The sequence below is a fragment of the Aethalodelphis obliquidens genome, unplaced genomic scaffold (genome assembly GCF_003676395.1).
Source record: "Aethalodelphis obliquidens isolate GAN/ISIS:26980383/991018 unplaced genomic scaffold, ASM367639v1 scaffold48, whole genome shotgun sequence".
Classification (NCBI taxonomy): domain Eukaryota; kingdom Metazoa; phylum Chordata; class Mammalia; order Artiodactyla; family Delphinidae; genus Aethalodelphis; species Aethalodelphis obliquidens.
Window position 1 is genome coordinate 1,735,203 of NW_020837992.1, and position 18,555 is coordinate 1,753,757.

An 18,555-nucleotide genomic window follows, 5' to 3' on the forward strand; every position below is an offset into this window, starting at 1 on the left:
GTACTACTATTAGCATGTACTACTATTATGTACTACTATTATGTACTACTATTAGCATGTACTACTATTAGCATGTACTACTATTATGTACTACTATTAGCATGTACTACTATTATGTACTACTATAATGTACTACTATTAGCATGTACTACTATTATGTACTACTATTAGCATGTACTACTATTATGTACTACTATTATGTACTACTATTAGCATGTACTACTATTATGTACTACTATAATGTACTACTATTATGTCACGGCTTGTTGAGGGAGCTGAATCTCAAAGGACGTAGTAGATGCAAAAGTGCTTCAGATGATCTCCTGAATCCATCCACGTGTCTCCATCTCTATCAGTGGCTCCTTGAACTTACTCCCACCGTCTCTCATCCAGCCTGCTGCAATGGCCCTACTGACTGGCCTGTATCCACTCTAGCCCCATTTCGAATCTCTTCAGTAGGCTTGCAGCCAGCTTGATTCTCTACGATCCAAAGTCTGACCATGTACCCAGGGTTGTCTAGTCCCTGAGGACTGAAGGGAACGTGGGACCGAGGGTTGTGGTGCTAAAGGTAGTTTGGATTAAGAGAGAGAGATAGTGCTGGCGAGGAGGGTAGAAACGAGGTGGTACAGCTCAACAGCATTCATGGCGTGTTCTGTGGCGTGGTGAGGGGATGTGAGGGGTCTGTTACAGTGTCCCGTCCTCGTGTTGCTTAACAACTATGGGTTTGCAAATGTGAAACAAATGGAGTGCAAAGTTGTGTACTCCTAATTATAAAATATTTCCATCTGCTGCAGAAGCCCCAGGAAGCTCATGGTAAGGGCTGGAATTAAGACGAGACCTTGAAGAGCTGGATTACGGCAAAGAGGGAAAGATGGGCTTCTGGAGAGGGGATCAGATTGGGCTATTCTTGGTCGGCTGGGGATAGCGGTGTGGGGACCGAGTAGTGGGGAGAAGGGGCCCAGCACTAGGAAGCTGACTGGACTCCGTGGGGCGGCTGGCTGGGTAGTAGAGTCAGGTGAAGCAGGACTTCAAAGTCTAGCCTGAGGCGATGAGATCTAATTTAGACTAAATGTGGATAACCTGATGAATTATAGATTTGCTTAATGGATAATTTCATAGCTCAGAAGTGGAGGAAGCAAGGGAGAAATTCACTGCTCTGGACTTAACTCTAACCAGCCTCAGGGAACACTTGTTGGCCATCAAGTGACCGAGCCTAGGGAAAGTGACTGTCAGCCTGGAGTGGTCACAGGAGGGAGGGCACCGTGGCTCAGCAGGCATCGGTGCTAAGCTTTAGGGAAGTGAATCTGAAAATCCCTGCTTGGGAAAACAGAGGGGTCAGTCCCTTGGCCAGAGACTCAGGAACAGTGGCAACGGTGGTGGTGTGGCGGGGGGGGGGGGGCGGTGGCTGAGTTCACAGAAGATACGGGCTCTGAAGATGGAAATCTGCAATTGGCCACAAATAATTCTAAAGAGAGAAGGCATTGGCTCGTCCTCACCCCGCCCCCCACATACACACTTGTTCTCTGCTCCTGTGTCTGTCATTAGGCATTCAGGCGGTTAATTCTCCCAGACACCCCGCTGAGAGTACCAGGAGCCTTGCACAGTGGAACTGGAATGGTGTCGCAAGGCTCATTACAGAATCCCTGAGGGAGGCAATAAAGAAGGGGTTTCTCCTCTCTTGGCCTCTCCAGGTGGCCCTGTGCCTCTCGCCTCAACTCCGACCCACACTGGCAGGCTGAGTCCCTTGCCCCGACTCCCAACCCTCCTCGGACTCCGTCCCCTGCCTCTGGCCATGCCTACGCTCTCCGGGTCCCCCTCCAGCTTCCTGATCTGAGACAGGTCTTCGCCCTGTGCTCTTTGGAAGAGAAGAGGGCAGGAGCTGAGGTGGTCAGGAAGTGGAGCCCAGGGACTCCAAAGCCAATCATGCCACCTCCCCCCAGAGTTAGCCCAAAACAGCATAGAGGGAGGTAGGGGCAGCATTCCACGCCCCCCTCCACCATCACAAGGGGGCTTCTTGCCACCGCAGGGCAGCACCTGGTGCAGGGCAGGCACATCAGGTTGAAGGAGCAGTGGATGTTTGAAGCACTTACCAGGCGCTGGCCCTGTGCCGTCACTCCAGGCACTTGGGATGGATTAGTGAACCGAAGTGGTGAGAATTCCCGCACCAGTCAGGCTTCCATTCTAGGGAGGGGAGAAGGGCAGGGGCAGCACACCTAACAAACGAGTGCATTGGGTGCTACATTAGAGGGTGATAAGTGTTACGGGGAACACAGAGCAGAGTATAACGGGATAGGGAATGGGGAGGGTGTTTTAAACAGGGCGGTCAGGCCGGACCTCATTGGGAAGGTGACATTTAAGCAAAAACTTGAAGAGGTGAAGGAGAATCGCAGGCAGTGGAAACAACTAGAGCAAACAGCTAGGAAGGAGAATCGCAGGCAGTGGAAACAACCCTGAGGTGGGAGGGGCTTGGCCTGCTGGAGAAACAGCAGGAAGCAGAGAGGGTGGCCAGACGTGTGGACTGCTACACAAATGAACAACTGAATTCAGGCCTTAGAACAAATGTTACCTACCTCCGAGGTCCTCCTTGAACTCTGCACAAAACAGCACCCGGCTCTACCCCTTCACCCTGCTCTGTTGTCTTCATTACCCCCACTATCATGAGACATGTTACATATTTACTTGCATTGTCTGCCTCCCTGAGAGTCTATATAAGCTTCATGAAGGCAGGGACGTTACCTGTGTCTGCTCTGTCCCCAGGGTCTGGCTCATAGTCAGTGCTCCATTAGCATGTGCCAAATGTCAGAACTGCTTGTGAGTGTGATGCCTTCCACCCCAGAGGCTGCAGAGGAGACTCACGAGGTAGTTCTTTATTCCCTGAACTGCAGGGAACGTTCTGACCCACCATGACTCTTGTCATCCTGAGGGGAAGTCCATAGCAGTACCGCAGGGCTCTTTCACTGGCCTTGATCAGCTGAGGGCCGTGCAGGCAGAGTCTCCTGTAAGCATTGTCCTAAGACCTTCCTCGCAGGCAGGCAAGTATTTTGCTTTCCTTTATTCACCAAATATTTGTTGGGCAGCTACTATATGCCACGCACAGAGGAGCAGTTGGAATGATGCCACCCTAGCCCTTTGCAGGACCCCTAGGGCCAGCCTTCGTTGGGCAGTTGGGTGGAATACGCCAGGTGCATGCCAGGCCCTGGGAATGCAAAGATGAACAGCACAGTAGTATCTGCATTAACCAAGCTGCTGACAATCTAGTAGATGTGAAAGACATGTAAACAACTATCTCACAGTGATAAGTACAATGACTATGTATACGGAGAACAAACTGAAAGTGAGTGTTGTGTCACCTTGCGGTCTGGTTTGAAGTACCCCCTCCCCCAATCCTTTTCCTGCTGAGCCTGGAAAGAGGAATTCACATGTATGGGTTAAGCACTGTGCTCCCCTGGTGGCCTGGACATAATTAATATTCCTGAGAGAGTAACTAACACATGATGCAATTTAGGCGATCACCTTCTGATGTATGAGGACACAAGATGCCGTGTAAGAGGGCTGATGGAGAGAAAGGAGGGGCTGAGGGACCCTCCTCTCCCAGCTCTCTGTCCCCGCTCTTTCAGTGGTCTCCATTTTTAGGTGCCAAGGCTTTCAGGCTGTCTGGGGGGTTCTCTAATCCTAGAGGGAAAGATTTGATAAACACGTTAATTAACACATTTACTCTAATAGGCTCATGATCTGGGATCTCCTCACAGCTCTGCTTTCTTTTCTCCCTTGCTGCATCCACTGGGGCAATTAAAATTTCCATCCCCATGCAGCTGGATGTGGCTTCCTGAACCCCTTCCTCACCCCCTGTCTCTGAGGCCAGCCCTTGCCATCCATGTCCTTGCTGTGCATAGGGCCTGATGAATATGGGGTTTCTTGATTTTTAGCATGAATTGGAGAAAGACTCCTATAACTACCTTTGTGGACGAGCTAGAGGAATAAGTTGGATGATAGCATATTAGATAGAGATCTTTTTGGTTTAGTAGCCAAAAAGTATTGATTATTATCATCACAGAGATAAACAACAGGGCTTTTTCACTGGTTTTGACTTTTTCAAGATTTTAATCAGTGGCTTGGATAAAGACTGAATAGCACAAAGGTTAGAGGAAAACATAACACAAAAGTCAGTAAGCTCAGATATGTAAAGACCCGATGAGGAGGGACAAACCAGATTGTCTGCTGGATGACCCTTGCGCAGCCCAGTGGAACGCTGCCCCTGTAGGAGGGCTTCAAGAACTTGGGTGGGAGCCAATGCTGATATGCAAACTTCTCACACAACTCATTGGGGAATAGGATATTTCTCATGCCAGCAAGGTTGTAACCCATGTTGCAAAGCTCAGGATCTATGCCCTCTGACCTTCATCATGAATATGCAAGGCAGTGGGGCACCAGGTTCCCTCTCTTGGATCACAAGCACACACACGTGGCACTCCAAGTCACGGTCGGCCTAAGCATGCCTCTCCTTGAGATGACAGGTGTCTGGGAGGACTGTGTCCATCCTGCCAGCCACATGCCTGAGCACCTCTACTTTGAGTCTACGTTGTATATCATTTATACAGTGTTTATCCTTGCTCCTTACTCCACAGATGAGTCAAAACAAGATATTTTTTAGAAAAATATAATGTTATATAGATAAATACGCTGCGTGTAGGCTAAAAAATCAATTATATAAGTCCGTGGTGGAGACTTGCCATCATAGCTTGAGAGAAACCAATGAGTTTAGCGGACTCAGAATGAGTAAGGGGAGTGATATGTGGTCTGTGGCTTGATCCAGATTTCAGGAGAGGACCTTGCCCACCCCTGGACAACTATGCCTAGTGCTGCCCACTCTAGTCCCAAGGAGAAGCCAGGCTAACAGCTGCTGCGGATGTACAGACAGAGTACTTACAAGGCTAGTGGAGCAGCCAGAGAACCAGACTGGAGCAGACTAACTGTTTGAGGCTGACAAATTTAGAGTAAGGCTAGCCCAGGCTCATGTCCAGGATTCTGAAGCAGAAGGGAAGGTCGAGAGAGACAGGGAATGGACCTGGATGACTATGAGAGGACCGAGGGAGAAGCCAAAGCATACCATACTGGGGCAAAAAGGAGCAAGCGCTGAGGGGGCTGAGTCAGTCACTGAGGAGGGAAGCTGATGTGGGCTGAAGAAAAGGAAGAGCAGGGTGGAATGCTGCAGCCGAGGAGCTTCTCTGGAAAGGGTGGTTTCTTTGAGGAAACTCCAGTACAACTATCTTCCTTATTTTAAAAACTATTTATTCTTTTTTTAAAAAATCAAAGTAATGCATGGGTACTGTTTTTTTTTTTTTAATTCAATAGTACCACTAAGTCTACAGTGAAAAAATTGCAATCCTTTCCCCCTACTTTTTTGAATTCCTGCTTCCTAGAAAAAACTGCTTTTGACTCTCTTCTCTGTTTCTTTTGTTTCCCCCCAACCCCTTATTTCTAAATAGCAGGATTATACTGCTATCTCTTGGTTTTTCAGTTTTAGCTTTTTTGGATCCTACACCAACCTTTCCTGCACTCCTGCCCCACTCACGATCAATTCTTCCCATCCTCCCGTTATAGTACTCTCACCTTGTGGGTGAAATCAGTGTTCAGTGTTGATGGGTTATGGTTATGGAAATGTAATTCGCTGCTTATCTGGGGAATACAATAAAACAATTTTATTTTTTGGACAACTTTATGTTTTGCTGGAGTTAATAGTTGCCTCATTGTTTGCCTGCTTGCTTAGTTTTCCATGTACTTATGACAAATTCATTTCAAATTCTCTGGCCAAACAATAAAAGTCATCTCAATATGTGCAAACATATTAAGTAGTCTTTTTTTTTCCTTTTTTTTCCCTCAAAGATTTCTCTCCTATACCCTTTTTCTTTCTGTTATATCTAACTTGTAACCGTTGAAGCTTGCTGCACAACCATTATCACAAGTATCCCTTCATCATTAACCTGAGAATTTCTTTTGCCTCTCTCTTGGGTTAAATTTCTTATTTTCTGAATTCCATATTTTTCTCTTTCTGAGGTTATTTACTCTTTTTGGCAGAATACATCTGCAAGTATCTTCTTGTGAAAGATAAATGGGAAATTAATTTTTGAAGCCTTGAAAATGTCTGAAAATGTCTTCATGTATTTTTTACAGATTTACTGAGATATATTTCACATACCATAAAACTCACCCACCTAAAGTGTACAATTCAACGGCTTTTAGTAGTATTCACAGTAGTATGAACACCACAATTTAATGTTAGAACATTTTCAACACCCCCAAAAAGAAACCCTGTCCACATTAGCAATCATTCACTCTTTCTGCTCACCTTACTTCCCCAAACTCCCTGCCTCAACCCCAGACAGCCACTAATTTACCTTCTGTCCTTATGAGTTTGCCAATTCTGGACATTTCACCATATAATATGTGGTCTTTTGTGACTAACTTTACTCAATCTTTTCAAGGTTCACCCATGTCGTGGCATGTATCAGCACCTCATTCTTTTTCATTGCTAAATAATAGTTCTGGCATATGAATATACCACGCTGTGTTTGTTCATTCATCAGTTGATGTATACGTGGGTTGCTTCCACTTTTCGGTTATTTTGAATAATGCTATGCTGGACATTAATGTATAAGTTTTTTGTGTGGACCTACGTTTCATTTCTGGGGTATACACCTCGGAGTGGAATTGCTAGGTTCCATAACTCTATGTTTAGCATTTTGAGCAACTGTCAAACAGTTTTCCAAAGTGACTGAACCATTTTACATTCCCACCAGCAATGTATGAATGTTCCAATTTCCCCATATCCTCACCAATACTTGTTCTCTTTTTTATTTTAGCCATTCCAGTGAGTGTGAAGTGATTGGCTTTACATTTCCCTAAGAATGATGTTGAGCATATTTTCATGTTTATTTACCACTTGTATATCTTCTTTGGAGGAATGTCTATTCAAATCCTTTGCCAACTTTTAAATTGTACGATTTGTGTTTTTATTGTTGTAAGAGTTCTCTGTGTAGCCTGGATATATGTATTGTTCTATGGGTTATCTTTTCACTTTCTTGCTAGTGCCCTTTGATACACAAAGGTTTTCAAATTCAATAAATTCTAATTTATCTATTTTTCCTTTTGTCGTTTGTTTTTAGTGTTGTATCTAAGAAACCACTGCGTAATCAAAGACCACAAATATTTACTCCTATGCTTTCTTCTAGGAGGTTTGTAGTTTTAGCACTTACATTTGGGTCTGTGGTCCGTTTTGAGTTAATGTTTGCGTATGGTGTGAAGCAGGGGTCTAACTTCAGTCTTTTGCTTATGGATATCTAGTTTTCACTGACCATTTGTTGAAATAAAAAAATCTATTCTTTCCCTCGTTGAATTGTCTTGGCACCCTTGTTAAAAATCAGTTGACTATATACTTGAGGGTTTGTTTCTGGACTCTCAATTCTATTCCATTGATCTATATGTCAATTCTTATGCCAGTACTACATTGTCTTAATTACTGTAGTTTTGTAGTCAGTTTTTTTTTTTTTTCTTTTTTGTAGTCAGTTTTAAATTGGTAAGTATAAGTCCTCCAACTTGCTCTTCTTCTTCACCATTGTTTTGGCTATTCTGGATCTCTTGCCTTTCCATATGAATTTACAATCAGCTTGTCATTTTTTGCAAAAAGAATCTAGAATTTTGATAGTTATTGCATTGAATCTGTAGATCAATTTAGGGACTATTTACCATCATGACAATGTTAATTCTTCCAATCTATAAACATGGGATCCCCTTCCATTTATTTGAATCTTTAATTTATTTTTAAAATGTCTTGTAGTTTTCAGTGTTCAAGTCTTGCAGTTCTTTTGTTAAATTTATTCCTAGGCATTTTCTTATTTTCACTGTGATTATAAATGGAATTGTTTCCTTAATGCCTCAATTAGATTGTTCATTGTTAGTGTATGGAAAGATAATTAAATTTTTAATACATTGATCTTGCATCCTGCCACATTGATGAATTCATTTATTAAATCTACTAGTTTTTAGAGGATTTCTTAGGATTTTCTATATACAAGGTGTTGTCATCTGCTAATAGTTTTATTTCTTCTTAAGTGGATAACTTTAGTTTTTTTATTGACTAATTGACCTAGTTAGCCCTTCCTGTTTAATGTTGAAGAGAAATGATGAGAGCAGACTTCCTTGTCTTGTTCCTGATCTTAGGATGAAAGCATCCAGTCTTCCACCATTAATTATGATCTAGCTGGGGGTTTTTCATAGATGCCTATTATCCGATTAAGGAACTTCTTTTCTATTCCTAGGTTGTTAAGTGTTTTTATCACGAAAGAATGTTGAATTTGTCAAATGCTTTTTCTTTGTCTATTGAGATGATCGTGTGATTATTATTATCCTTTATTCTATTAATAAGGTGTATTACATCGATTGATTTTAGTAGGTTAAATCAACCTTGCATTCCTGGGACAAATTTCATTTGCTCACTGTATAATCCTTTTTTATGTTGCTGAATTTGGTTTGCTAGTATTTGTTGAGTATTTTTGCATTTATATTCATAACAGATAGTCTGTAGTATTGTAGATGGTCTGTAGTATTCCTGTGATAATATTAGTTTTGGTATCAGAGTAATACTTATCTCATAGAATAAGTTGGGAAGTGAGTTTTATACATTCTTAAACTTTAATAGTTTAATTGGATTGAAAGAAATTTCTTTAGAATAAGTTTCATAGAACTTCTGTAAAAGAGCAGATAGTAAATATTTTAGATTTTAGGGGCCACACATGGTCTCTGTCACATATTCTTCCTTGTGTTTCTTTCTATAACACTTAAAAAATTTATATATCATTCTTAGCTCAGGGGCCGTAGAAAAACAGGCTGTGACATAGATTTGGCCCACAGGCCATAGTTGGCCAATCCCTGCTTTAAAATTTCAAAGGCATTGCTCCATTCTCTTTTGGATTCTTTCCTTAACCTTTTTATGTAATCTTTGCTGTTTTGCTTTGTTTTTTCTCTGAAAGCATATATATTCTTCTGTTTATCTCTGGAATCTGGAAATTTCTCAAGGGTGTGTTCTGGTGTAGGTCTTTTTTATTCTTATTAATAGGAAATCTGTCAATATGAAAACTGTTAACCTGGAAATATATATACTTTTAGTTCTAGGAAGGTTTTTTTAACATTATTTATTTGCTAATTTCTCCCCCATTTTGCTGTTCTCTCCTTCCCAAACTCCTGTTATTCATAAATTGATTGTTTAGTTTTCTTAACTCTTCTCTATTGTCACCCTCCCTCATTCTTTTTGTTCCAACTCCTAGGAGGTTTCCTTAACATAATTTTTAAACTTTTTTGACTTTTGAAATTATATCTATCTATCTGTATCGATATATATATTACACAATATACAATTTCTAGGAACTCTTTCTTTTTTTTTTTTTTTTTTCTGGTACGCGGGCCTCTCACCGCTGTGGCCCCTCCCGCTGCGGAGCGCAGGCTCCGGGCGCGCAGGCCCAGCGGCCATGGCTCACGGGCCCAGCCGCTCCGCGGCACGTGGGATCCTCCTGGACCGGGGCACGAACCCGTATCCCCTGCATCGGCAGGCGGACTCTCAACCACCGCGCCACCATGGAAGCCCCTAGGAACTCTTTCTTATTCTTTCTTATTCTCTGAACTCTTTCTTATTCTCTTATTCTCTTTTATAGAATCCTGTTTTTGTTTCATGGATGTAATGTATTCTCCTATAGCTATAAATATACTTAAATTTTTTTTTAATTTTCTTATGCTTTTTTTCATTGTGTGTTTCTTCATTATTCTTTCTTCCCTGTTGTTTTACTTTGGGGAAGACTTGTCTAGATGTTTTCCTCCTGATTGTTGATACTTGATTACCCATTCAAATTTAAGAGTAGGAGACAAAATCTGATTAGAAATTCAGGTGGGCTTGTCAACTAGTGGGCTTCACTAGTGATCGAGCAAGGATCCTGTCTTTTGAGGAGAAGAGGAACATATATAAATTTCTTTATTTTTTTCCTCTTTTCCGCCATGAAGAATTCTATAATCTCCCGCCTACAGGTGGGAGGTAAGTGTAGGACTGGCTGTCTATGTTCTGGGAGCCAAGTAGGGGAAAAGGAGGACTAGGGTGGCAGGGGACTCATATTTCAGGATATAAGCTTTGATTTAATTCCCCTTTGCTCACTCGTGGCTCATCTGTGTTGGTATTCCCAGGTACAGAGCCCCTCTAGTTCAGTCTCAAGAGAATAAACCTCTATTCTTTTGTTAGGGTGGAATTGGGATAGGTACATAGTTCCAGGGGTGGGAGATTCGACCTGGGAAATCTAAATGCTTCTTATAAAGATCTTCAACCAATCCTCCCATTTTAGCCCCACCCCACAACTCCCACTTCAGCAATACAAGGAGCCTCCAGTTCCAAAACCTTTACAAAGCTCTGGGGTAGTGATTGGCTTCTTTTTATTGGCTTTCCTAAGGTTCAATTTTCTTGGTCTGCTAAGTCAGTTATTATTTGCACACCAACATTTCAGTTTCTAATTAAAAAAAAAACATTTCTATCTTTGACTCATCCTCTTTGAACTTGAGGGTTTATGACTTTAAATTATTTTAATCTAACTTTAGTGAGATACTGGAAAGAAGTTCAGATAAGTACGTGAGATCAATCTGTCATGTTTTATAGGAAATTATTACCTCCTTTTAAAAGAAGATGATTCTACATCTCTGGCAGTATTCTCACTGAGGTGCACTCAGCCCCTCCCTGTCACATCCTGTGGATATTTGGGACCCCCCCCCCACTGCTGGTTCTTATGGTCTGGACCCCCCACAAAAGAATTCTCAAGTCAATAAGCCTAGAAAAAGTGAAGCAAAATAAACCCAAAGCAAGCAGAAGGAAGAAAATAATAGAGATAACAGTAGAAATCAATGAAATTGAAAACAATAGAGAAAATCAGTAAGCTGGTTCTTTGAAAAGATCAATAAAATTGACAACCCTCTAGCAAGGCAAACCTCTAGCAAGAAAAAAAGAGAGAGGACACAAATTATCAATATTAGGAATGAAGCTGGGAATAACACTGGAAGCTCTGCAGACGTCAAAAGGATAAGAAGGAAATGTTACAAACAATTCTATACGAATATATTTGACAACTTTGATGAAATGGACCACTTCCTGGAAAAAAAACAAACTACCACAACTGACCCAAAATGAAATAGATCATTTGAAACGTTCTATAGCTATTGAGGAAATTGAATTAATAATTAAAACATTCCCCCAAAAGAAATCTCCAGGCTCTACACCCTTGCTGATTTTTTGGTCTACTTGTTCTCTCAGTTGTTGAGAGAGGGATATTGATGTCTTCAACTACAGTTGTGGCTTGTCTATTTCTATCAGGTTTGCTTTACATATTTTGCAGCTCTGTTCTTTTGTATGTACACATTTAGAATTGCTATGTCATCTTGATAGCTAACCTTTTTATCATTCTATAATGTCCCTCTTTGTCTCTGGTAATTTTATCTGATATTAATATAGACACATTTGCTTTCTTTTGATTAATGTCTGCATGATATATCTTTTCCCATCTTTTTACCTTCAACTTGACTATATTTTTATACTTAAAATGAGTTTCTGGTAGACAGCATATAGCTGGTCATATTTTTTAATCCACTCTGCCAATCTCTGTCTTTTAATTGGTGTATTTAGACCATTTATATTAAGTAACCATTGATATGTTAGGGCTAAAGCCTGCCATTTTGTTTTCTGTTTGGTTCCTCTGTTATTCATTTCTCTATTTTTTTTTCTAACTTCCTGTGGACTGCTCAACTACTTTTTTTGTTGTTTGTTTGTTTTTTGTGGTATGCAGGCCTCTCACTGCTGTGGCCTCTCCTGTTGCGGAGCACAGACTCTGGACGCGCAGGCTCAGCGGCCATGGCTCACGGGCCCAGCCGCTCCATGGCATGTGGGATCTTCCCGGACCGGGGCACGAACCCGTGTCCCCTGCATCGGCAGGCGGACTCTTAACCACTGCGCGGCCAGGGAAGTCCTCAACTACTTTTTAGAATGTCATTTTGATTTATCAGTAGTGTTCTTAAGTGTATCCTTTGTATAGCATTTTCAGTGATTGCTCTAGGCATTACATTATATGTAGTAACTTTTCACAGTCTACTGATGTCATCATTTTAACAATTTGAGCGTAGTTAGAGAAAACTTAAATCCTTTATGTCCCTTTACCCTCCTTGTTTGCAGCATAATTTTCTTATGTATTTCCTCTACAAGAATTTAGAACCACATCAGACTATGTTATAATTTTTCCTTCAACCATCAAATATTTAGAAAATTCAAGAAGGAAAGCTTCTTACATTTACCCGTACGTGTACTCTTTCTATTGTTTATTTTCCTTTCCAGTGTTCCAAGTTTCCTCCTTTTATTATTTCCTTTGTTTCAAAATTTTCCTTTAGCCATTTTTCTTTTTTTTTTTTTTTGTGGTACGCGGGCCTCTCACTGTTGTGGCCTCTCCCATTGCAGAGCACAGGCTCCGGACATGCAGGCTCAGCCTCCCCGCGGCATGTGGGATCTTCCCGGACCGGGGCATGAACCCATGTCCCCTGCATCGGCAGGCGGACTCTCAACCACTGCACCACCAGTGAAGCCCCTTCTTTAGCCATTTTTATAGGGTAGATCTGCTAGTGACAAATTCTTAGTTTTCCTTTGTTTGAGAATGTTTTAACTTCTTTTCATTTCTGATGGATATTTTCAGTGGGTATAGGATTCTAGGTTGACAGTTCTTTTAGTACTAAAAACAAAAATATTGTGCCATTTCTCTCTGGCCTCCATAGCTTCTGATGAGAAATTGCTGTCATTCAAATTATTTTTCTCCTACAGGTAGTGCCATTTTTCTTGAACTGTATCAAGATTGTTTGTCTTTAGTTTTCAGAAGCTTAATTATGAAGTATTTTGGTATGAATTTCTTTTGGCTTATCTTGTTTGAGGTTCACTCTGATTCTTGAATCTATAAATTTACATCTCATCAAATTTGGAGAGTTTTTAGCCAGTATTTCTTTGAGTACCTTTTCATCCCCACCCTCTTTCTCTTCTCCTCCTGGGACTCTGATGACATGGATGTTAGATCTTTTGTTATAGTCCCACAGATCCCTGAGGCCCTGTTCTTCTTCTTTTTTTTTTTTCAGCCTATTTTCCCTCAGTGATGTAAGATTTGGTAATTTCTATTGTTGTATCTTCAAGTTCACTGATTTTTTAAATGTCTCCTTTATTCTGCTGTTGAGCCCATCCTTTGAGCATTTTATTTTGAGTATTGTATTGTTAAGTTATAAAGTTTCCATTTGGTTCTCTTTTATAACCTCTACTTCTTTGCTGAGACTTTTCCACTTGTTTCAAGTGTGCTCATAATTGCTTGTTGAAGCATTTTATCATGGCTATTTAAAAATCTTTGTCAGGTAATTGTAACATCTTTGTCATCTTGATGTTGGCATCTATCGATTATCTTTGTTTTTTCATTCAGTTTGAAATCTTCCTAGTTCTTGATAAGGCACATGATTTATTGAAACCTGGACATTTTTATGTTATGTTATGAGACTCCAGACCTTAGTTAAACCTTCTTTTTTATCTGGTTTTCTCTGACAAAGCTCCAACAGAGGAATATGTTGTGGGTGACCACCTTATTATTGGCAAGTGAAGGTAGAAGTCTGGTTTCCCATTCAGCCTGCAGCCAAGGGAGGGAGGTTCCTCATTGCTGCTGGTCAGGGGTGGGAATTCCAGCTCCCCACATTGTCTCCTCTGGCACATTTTATTGATGATGAAATTCCTGACTTTCCACTAGGTCTGACACCATGCCAGTGGAGAAGGGGAGGGGAGCTTCATTATTGCTAGGTGGGGGGTGTAAGTAGACACTTCCCATGTTACCTCCACTGACATTGTGGTTGGGGGGGGCATCTTGGTATCAGTCATCTGGAATGAAAGTCCCTGGTCCCTACTTGGCCTTCTCTGACAGCATCCTGGCAGGTGTGTTGGGACACCTCATTACAGCCTAGGCAGGACAGGAACCTAAGCTTCCCATTCAACCTTTGCTGGCATGGGTGGAGGTAGGGTGATGGTTTTTTTCTGTGGTGTTTGGCTGGAGTGGAGCAGTAATTGTCTAAACATTTTCCATCTTGCTAGGCTGCCCCTTTCCTGGTCCTTTAACTCAACCAGGTTTTTGTTGGAGATTTTTCTCTTTTTTTGTGTCTGTTGTCTTCTTTTTTGTGCCTCTTGGTTTTTCTGGGTCACTGGCTTCTTCAGCTCTAAGTCTGGGATGTATGAGGCCAAAAGAAGATCCATGGACCTCACTACCATGTAATTCCTTAGGTCTTGAAGTACCTAGCCAGTCTGCCTTTGGCTCTCCACCTTTCCGAGTCTTCTTAGGTTTATGTTATATGTAATGTCCAGGGTTTTTAGATGTACTTAGCAGGAGGAACCAGGGAAAGGACATCTATTCCATTGTCCCAGAAGCAGAAGTCCCCAATACATTACTTTTTCCATTTCATAAATGAGTAGAGAGACTCATTTATGTTTGTCCCAAATCACAAGATTCCAAGCAGGATATAAACTAATTACCATGGAGCTTCTCCTCCTGCCAGAAACCAGGGTGCCCAGAACACGTAAGAGCCAGCACTGGGGCTCCAACCATCCACAGGATGTTGTATGCCCCCAAATCACATGGCAGTTACCTGCATAACTAGAATGTAATCTCACATTTGTATGAGTCTACAACTAAGACTCTTTTCTCCTATGACACAGGCTCATGGGGCCTTGGTCCAAATATAAGAAAAGTGGTCATACGAAATAAGGATTAGACTTACTTCTCATGGATTCAGAGAACAAAGCTGTCCAATCAGAGAGCAGAAACCATCCATCAGAGATGCTATGGTATGGTTCAAAGGACCACCTGGATAAGAATGTTAAACATGTCATTAAAAATGCAGATCCTGAGGTGATTTTGTATGTGTGCCTCCTAAAGATTGTTAACCATTGCTACAGAGAAAAAAGGGGGAAAGTTCCATGACAGATTAGAGCTCTTCAAACTGAGACTCTGTGATTCTCCTGAGGGCATTGCCTCCGTCACCCCACATGGGTGATGGCCCATGCTGCTCTTTCAATTACTGGTAAAACTAGCCTGGTAAGCAAGGCCAACCCAGTCCTGGCTTACGGGAACATGTCGTGAGCTTCCTCCAGGGGAAGGGAGATTCGGGGTCGGGGAGGGGACCAAGGGAGGGACCTAGTCAAAAGTGGCAGATAGTAGACTAATGGGATTAATACAAGAGAGTCATTAGCCAAGGATTCTGGAACCTTGCCAGCCCTCTCTAGCAAATGGCCCAAACTGCCCCCTTAGTAGCATTAAGTGAAATTAGAAATCAGAGATGCTGGCTGATCAATCTCCCCGGGGTTTCTCTGCAGACATTGTGCAGTGGGGTGGGGACGATCCTTCAGGGGGTGACAATGGCTTCTCTGCCAGCAGCTATAGCATGTGGTCTGCTCTGTCAGCTTCCCTAGCCCCTGGCCTGGAGGCAAGGAGCCAAACAAGCAGGCCTGAATCATGGTCAAATCTTCAACCCATTCCACAGCACCCCACCCCGTAGCACAAAGTCACCCTCAAAGAGGAGCCAGTTAGAGGCAAAATGCTTTGTCTCAGAAATTTCCATGGCCACAAAGTTTAGGTTGGAGTGGTGTCCTGGGCAGAGGTCGCTGTGGAATGGTGCCAGGAGGGACTTTCTTTTATTCAACATAGCCTGAGCCTAAGTTTCTTGAGAATCTGAGAGGCCTCAGATTGAGAAGAAAGGCCATGATCCACTGGGTACCACATCTCCTTCCAAGGCCAGGTTCTGGGGCAGGAGCATACTCAGAAGCCCATTTGGGGCTTAGACACTTGGAAATTTGGTGACCTGAGTTACCTCCCATCTCTTTCAGCATGTGGTCCACCAAGGCTCATTGACTTTGCCTGATGGAAGCTTTTGGAATCTCCAGCAGAGGCCTTGCCGCTTCGTCAGTCCACTTGCTCACATTCTCCACGCCTTGGCTTATTCTATGGTGTTAATGGTGATCCATTATCCTCTGTTTCTCATGACAAACCTTGGTTACCTCATCAACCACTTCGCTCCTTTCTCCTAGGATGACGGATGGGGAAGTTAACCAAGCCAGGCTGAGACGTGAGAGCAGAAGGTTAGGCAGTGGGGGCTCCTGTGGCGTAGCTGAGCCCCCTGAAGGGACCGGGACTGTGGTGCCAGACGGGGAACACCTCAGCTCCCAGGATGCTTCTGTGTCAGCAACAACCATCAACGCTGCCTGCCTGAAGCTCACTGGCCAGGCCTGGGCTCCTGCTGGGAAGAGCTCTTCTGCCCCTCACTGAGACTGGTCGCAGCACAGTCAGCAGCAGAGTGGGCCAAAAGCAATTTCTTCATGATGTTTCCAAGGGTGTGATTTCACACATTGTGCATTTCTTTGGGCTCCCTGGGGGTCTGATGGCATCAAACCCACAGCCAGCAGCACCTCAAAGGTGGGGTGGGTGGTGAGCACACGTATGGTGTGTGTGTGTGTGTGTGTGTGTGTGTGTGTGTGTGTGTGTGTGTGTAATGCCTGCTGAGACTGTCCACAAACAGTTTTGCATGCACCAGTAAGCAAGGTGTTTCTAGGTGCCCAGTGTATACTCTTGTCTATACAACATCAAAATGAGAAATCAATTCTGGTAATTACCCTATTTCCTTGATTTTAATATGCCATTGATTATGAGATACACCACTGATTTAATAGCTGCTTCAAAAAAAAAGAAAAGAAATTTACACATCTATTTTAAGACACATCCTTATTTCAGAAATGTTAGAACATGTGTAGGGGAAGAGGAGAGATGCATATTATAATGAAGAGAAAATGGTAATTGGGAGATAGTCAAACCAATTGCCTGGTTCATCAGTAAATGCAGTCAGCATGATTTATTGACCTGTTCTGTGAGAGAGAACCTTTTCAGGTGAGAGATTTTTGTGAGTTGGTGGGCACACTGGCCAATGACTCAACCACCTTGAGTTCAATGACTGTGCCCCACTCCTTGCCCTTTCTTGTGGGCCCCTTCCCAAAGAGCATTTCCTCATATTCACTGCCATGCCAGGCATCTGATTCTAACTAAGTGACTCCCAGAATTGAAGACAGAAAGGTACCCTCATCTCCTTTCATCTGGCACTGGCTACTGCGCTCAGGGCCTCCCCACAATTCCCCAGGGACTCAGATCTCCCTCCTATGGTGTCAGCATCACAAAAGACCCATACCCCAGAGCTGGATCAAAAGGGCTGGGGACTCTCCTCCCACCCAATGTCCAGCGAAGGCTTATTGAGACCATTATCATTTGCTTCCTGCCTGTCTCTCCCACCTTCTCTCCCAGTACACAGCCTCCAGCCAAACCGTCTGTCACCACCTCTCCAGCATGCCAGGCTTCCTCCTGACCCCAGCCTTTGCTAATGCCGTTCTCCTAAGCTGGCAGGGCCTTCAATACCTGTGATCAACATTCCAATCTATTATTTTGAAGAGGAAAAAAGGTGGGGTTTAGACACACACTGTATTGTGAGGTGGCCCTAATAACAAGCCAGCAGGACACTTGGAAGGTCTAAGGCCTGAGGTGGGAAGTGGTAGGAAAAAAACATCTTTGAGAAAATGAAAATCAGAAAATTTTGATCCACACTGGAGAGTGGGAGGAACTGGCTAGGGGCTGAGTGAACGGGGCTGGAGTGGTCCAGGGAGAAGACAGTTAAGAAAAAGACTTAAGAGGGAGAGTCTTTACAAAGGTGCTGGAGAAGAATCCTGCTATGAAGAAGGCCGGGACAATTTCAGGGATCATAATCCTATAAGTCTCTCTCAGATCTCAAACTCTTCTCCTTTACCTGGTTTTTCTATCTTTCATTCAGGATTCTCAGCCTGGGAGTTAGGGTGCTACCCCTGCCTAGGGCTGTTTAGAAATGTCTGGAGGAGTTTTGATTGTCACTATAACTGGGTCTCTACTGTCATTTAGTGGGCGGGGCCAGGGATGCTAAGTATGCTGAAGTTCTTGGGATGGTCTGCACATGAATGAACTATGTGTCCCAAATACCTAGCTAACCCAGACTGAGAAATATTAATCCCTGCGCTACTTCACCCGGCCTCTAGGGGCTGGCCTAAGTTTGCCCTGCCAGCTCTTCCCTGTCAGACAGTCTGATTTGGAATTTTCAAATAGAAATTTCTCAAGAAACTACGAGAAGACAGATGGGAAATTATCAAAGAAAGCAACAAAGCATAAAAACAGATGAGCATCAACAGATTTCTGAGTCTAAGGAAGAAAAGTCTATTCAGTCTAATCACAGAAGCACTTTTTTTTTTAACCCACAGTTCTCCTGATTGAAACAATTTACTAGGTGCAGAGGCCTTATTTCTCTCCTTATTCTAAGGACACCACAGCAAGTCATAGTTCAGGCTGGTTCAGATGCTGTCCTGTTTAAGCTTTCCAGAGACTAATTCCTGGACCTCTCTCTGTGCGTGACCCA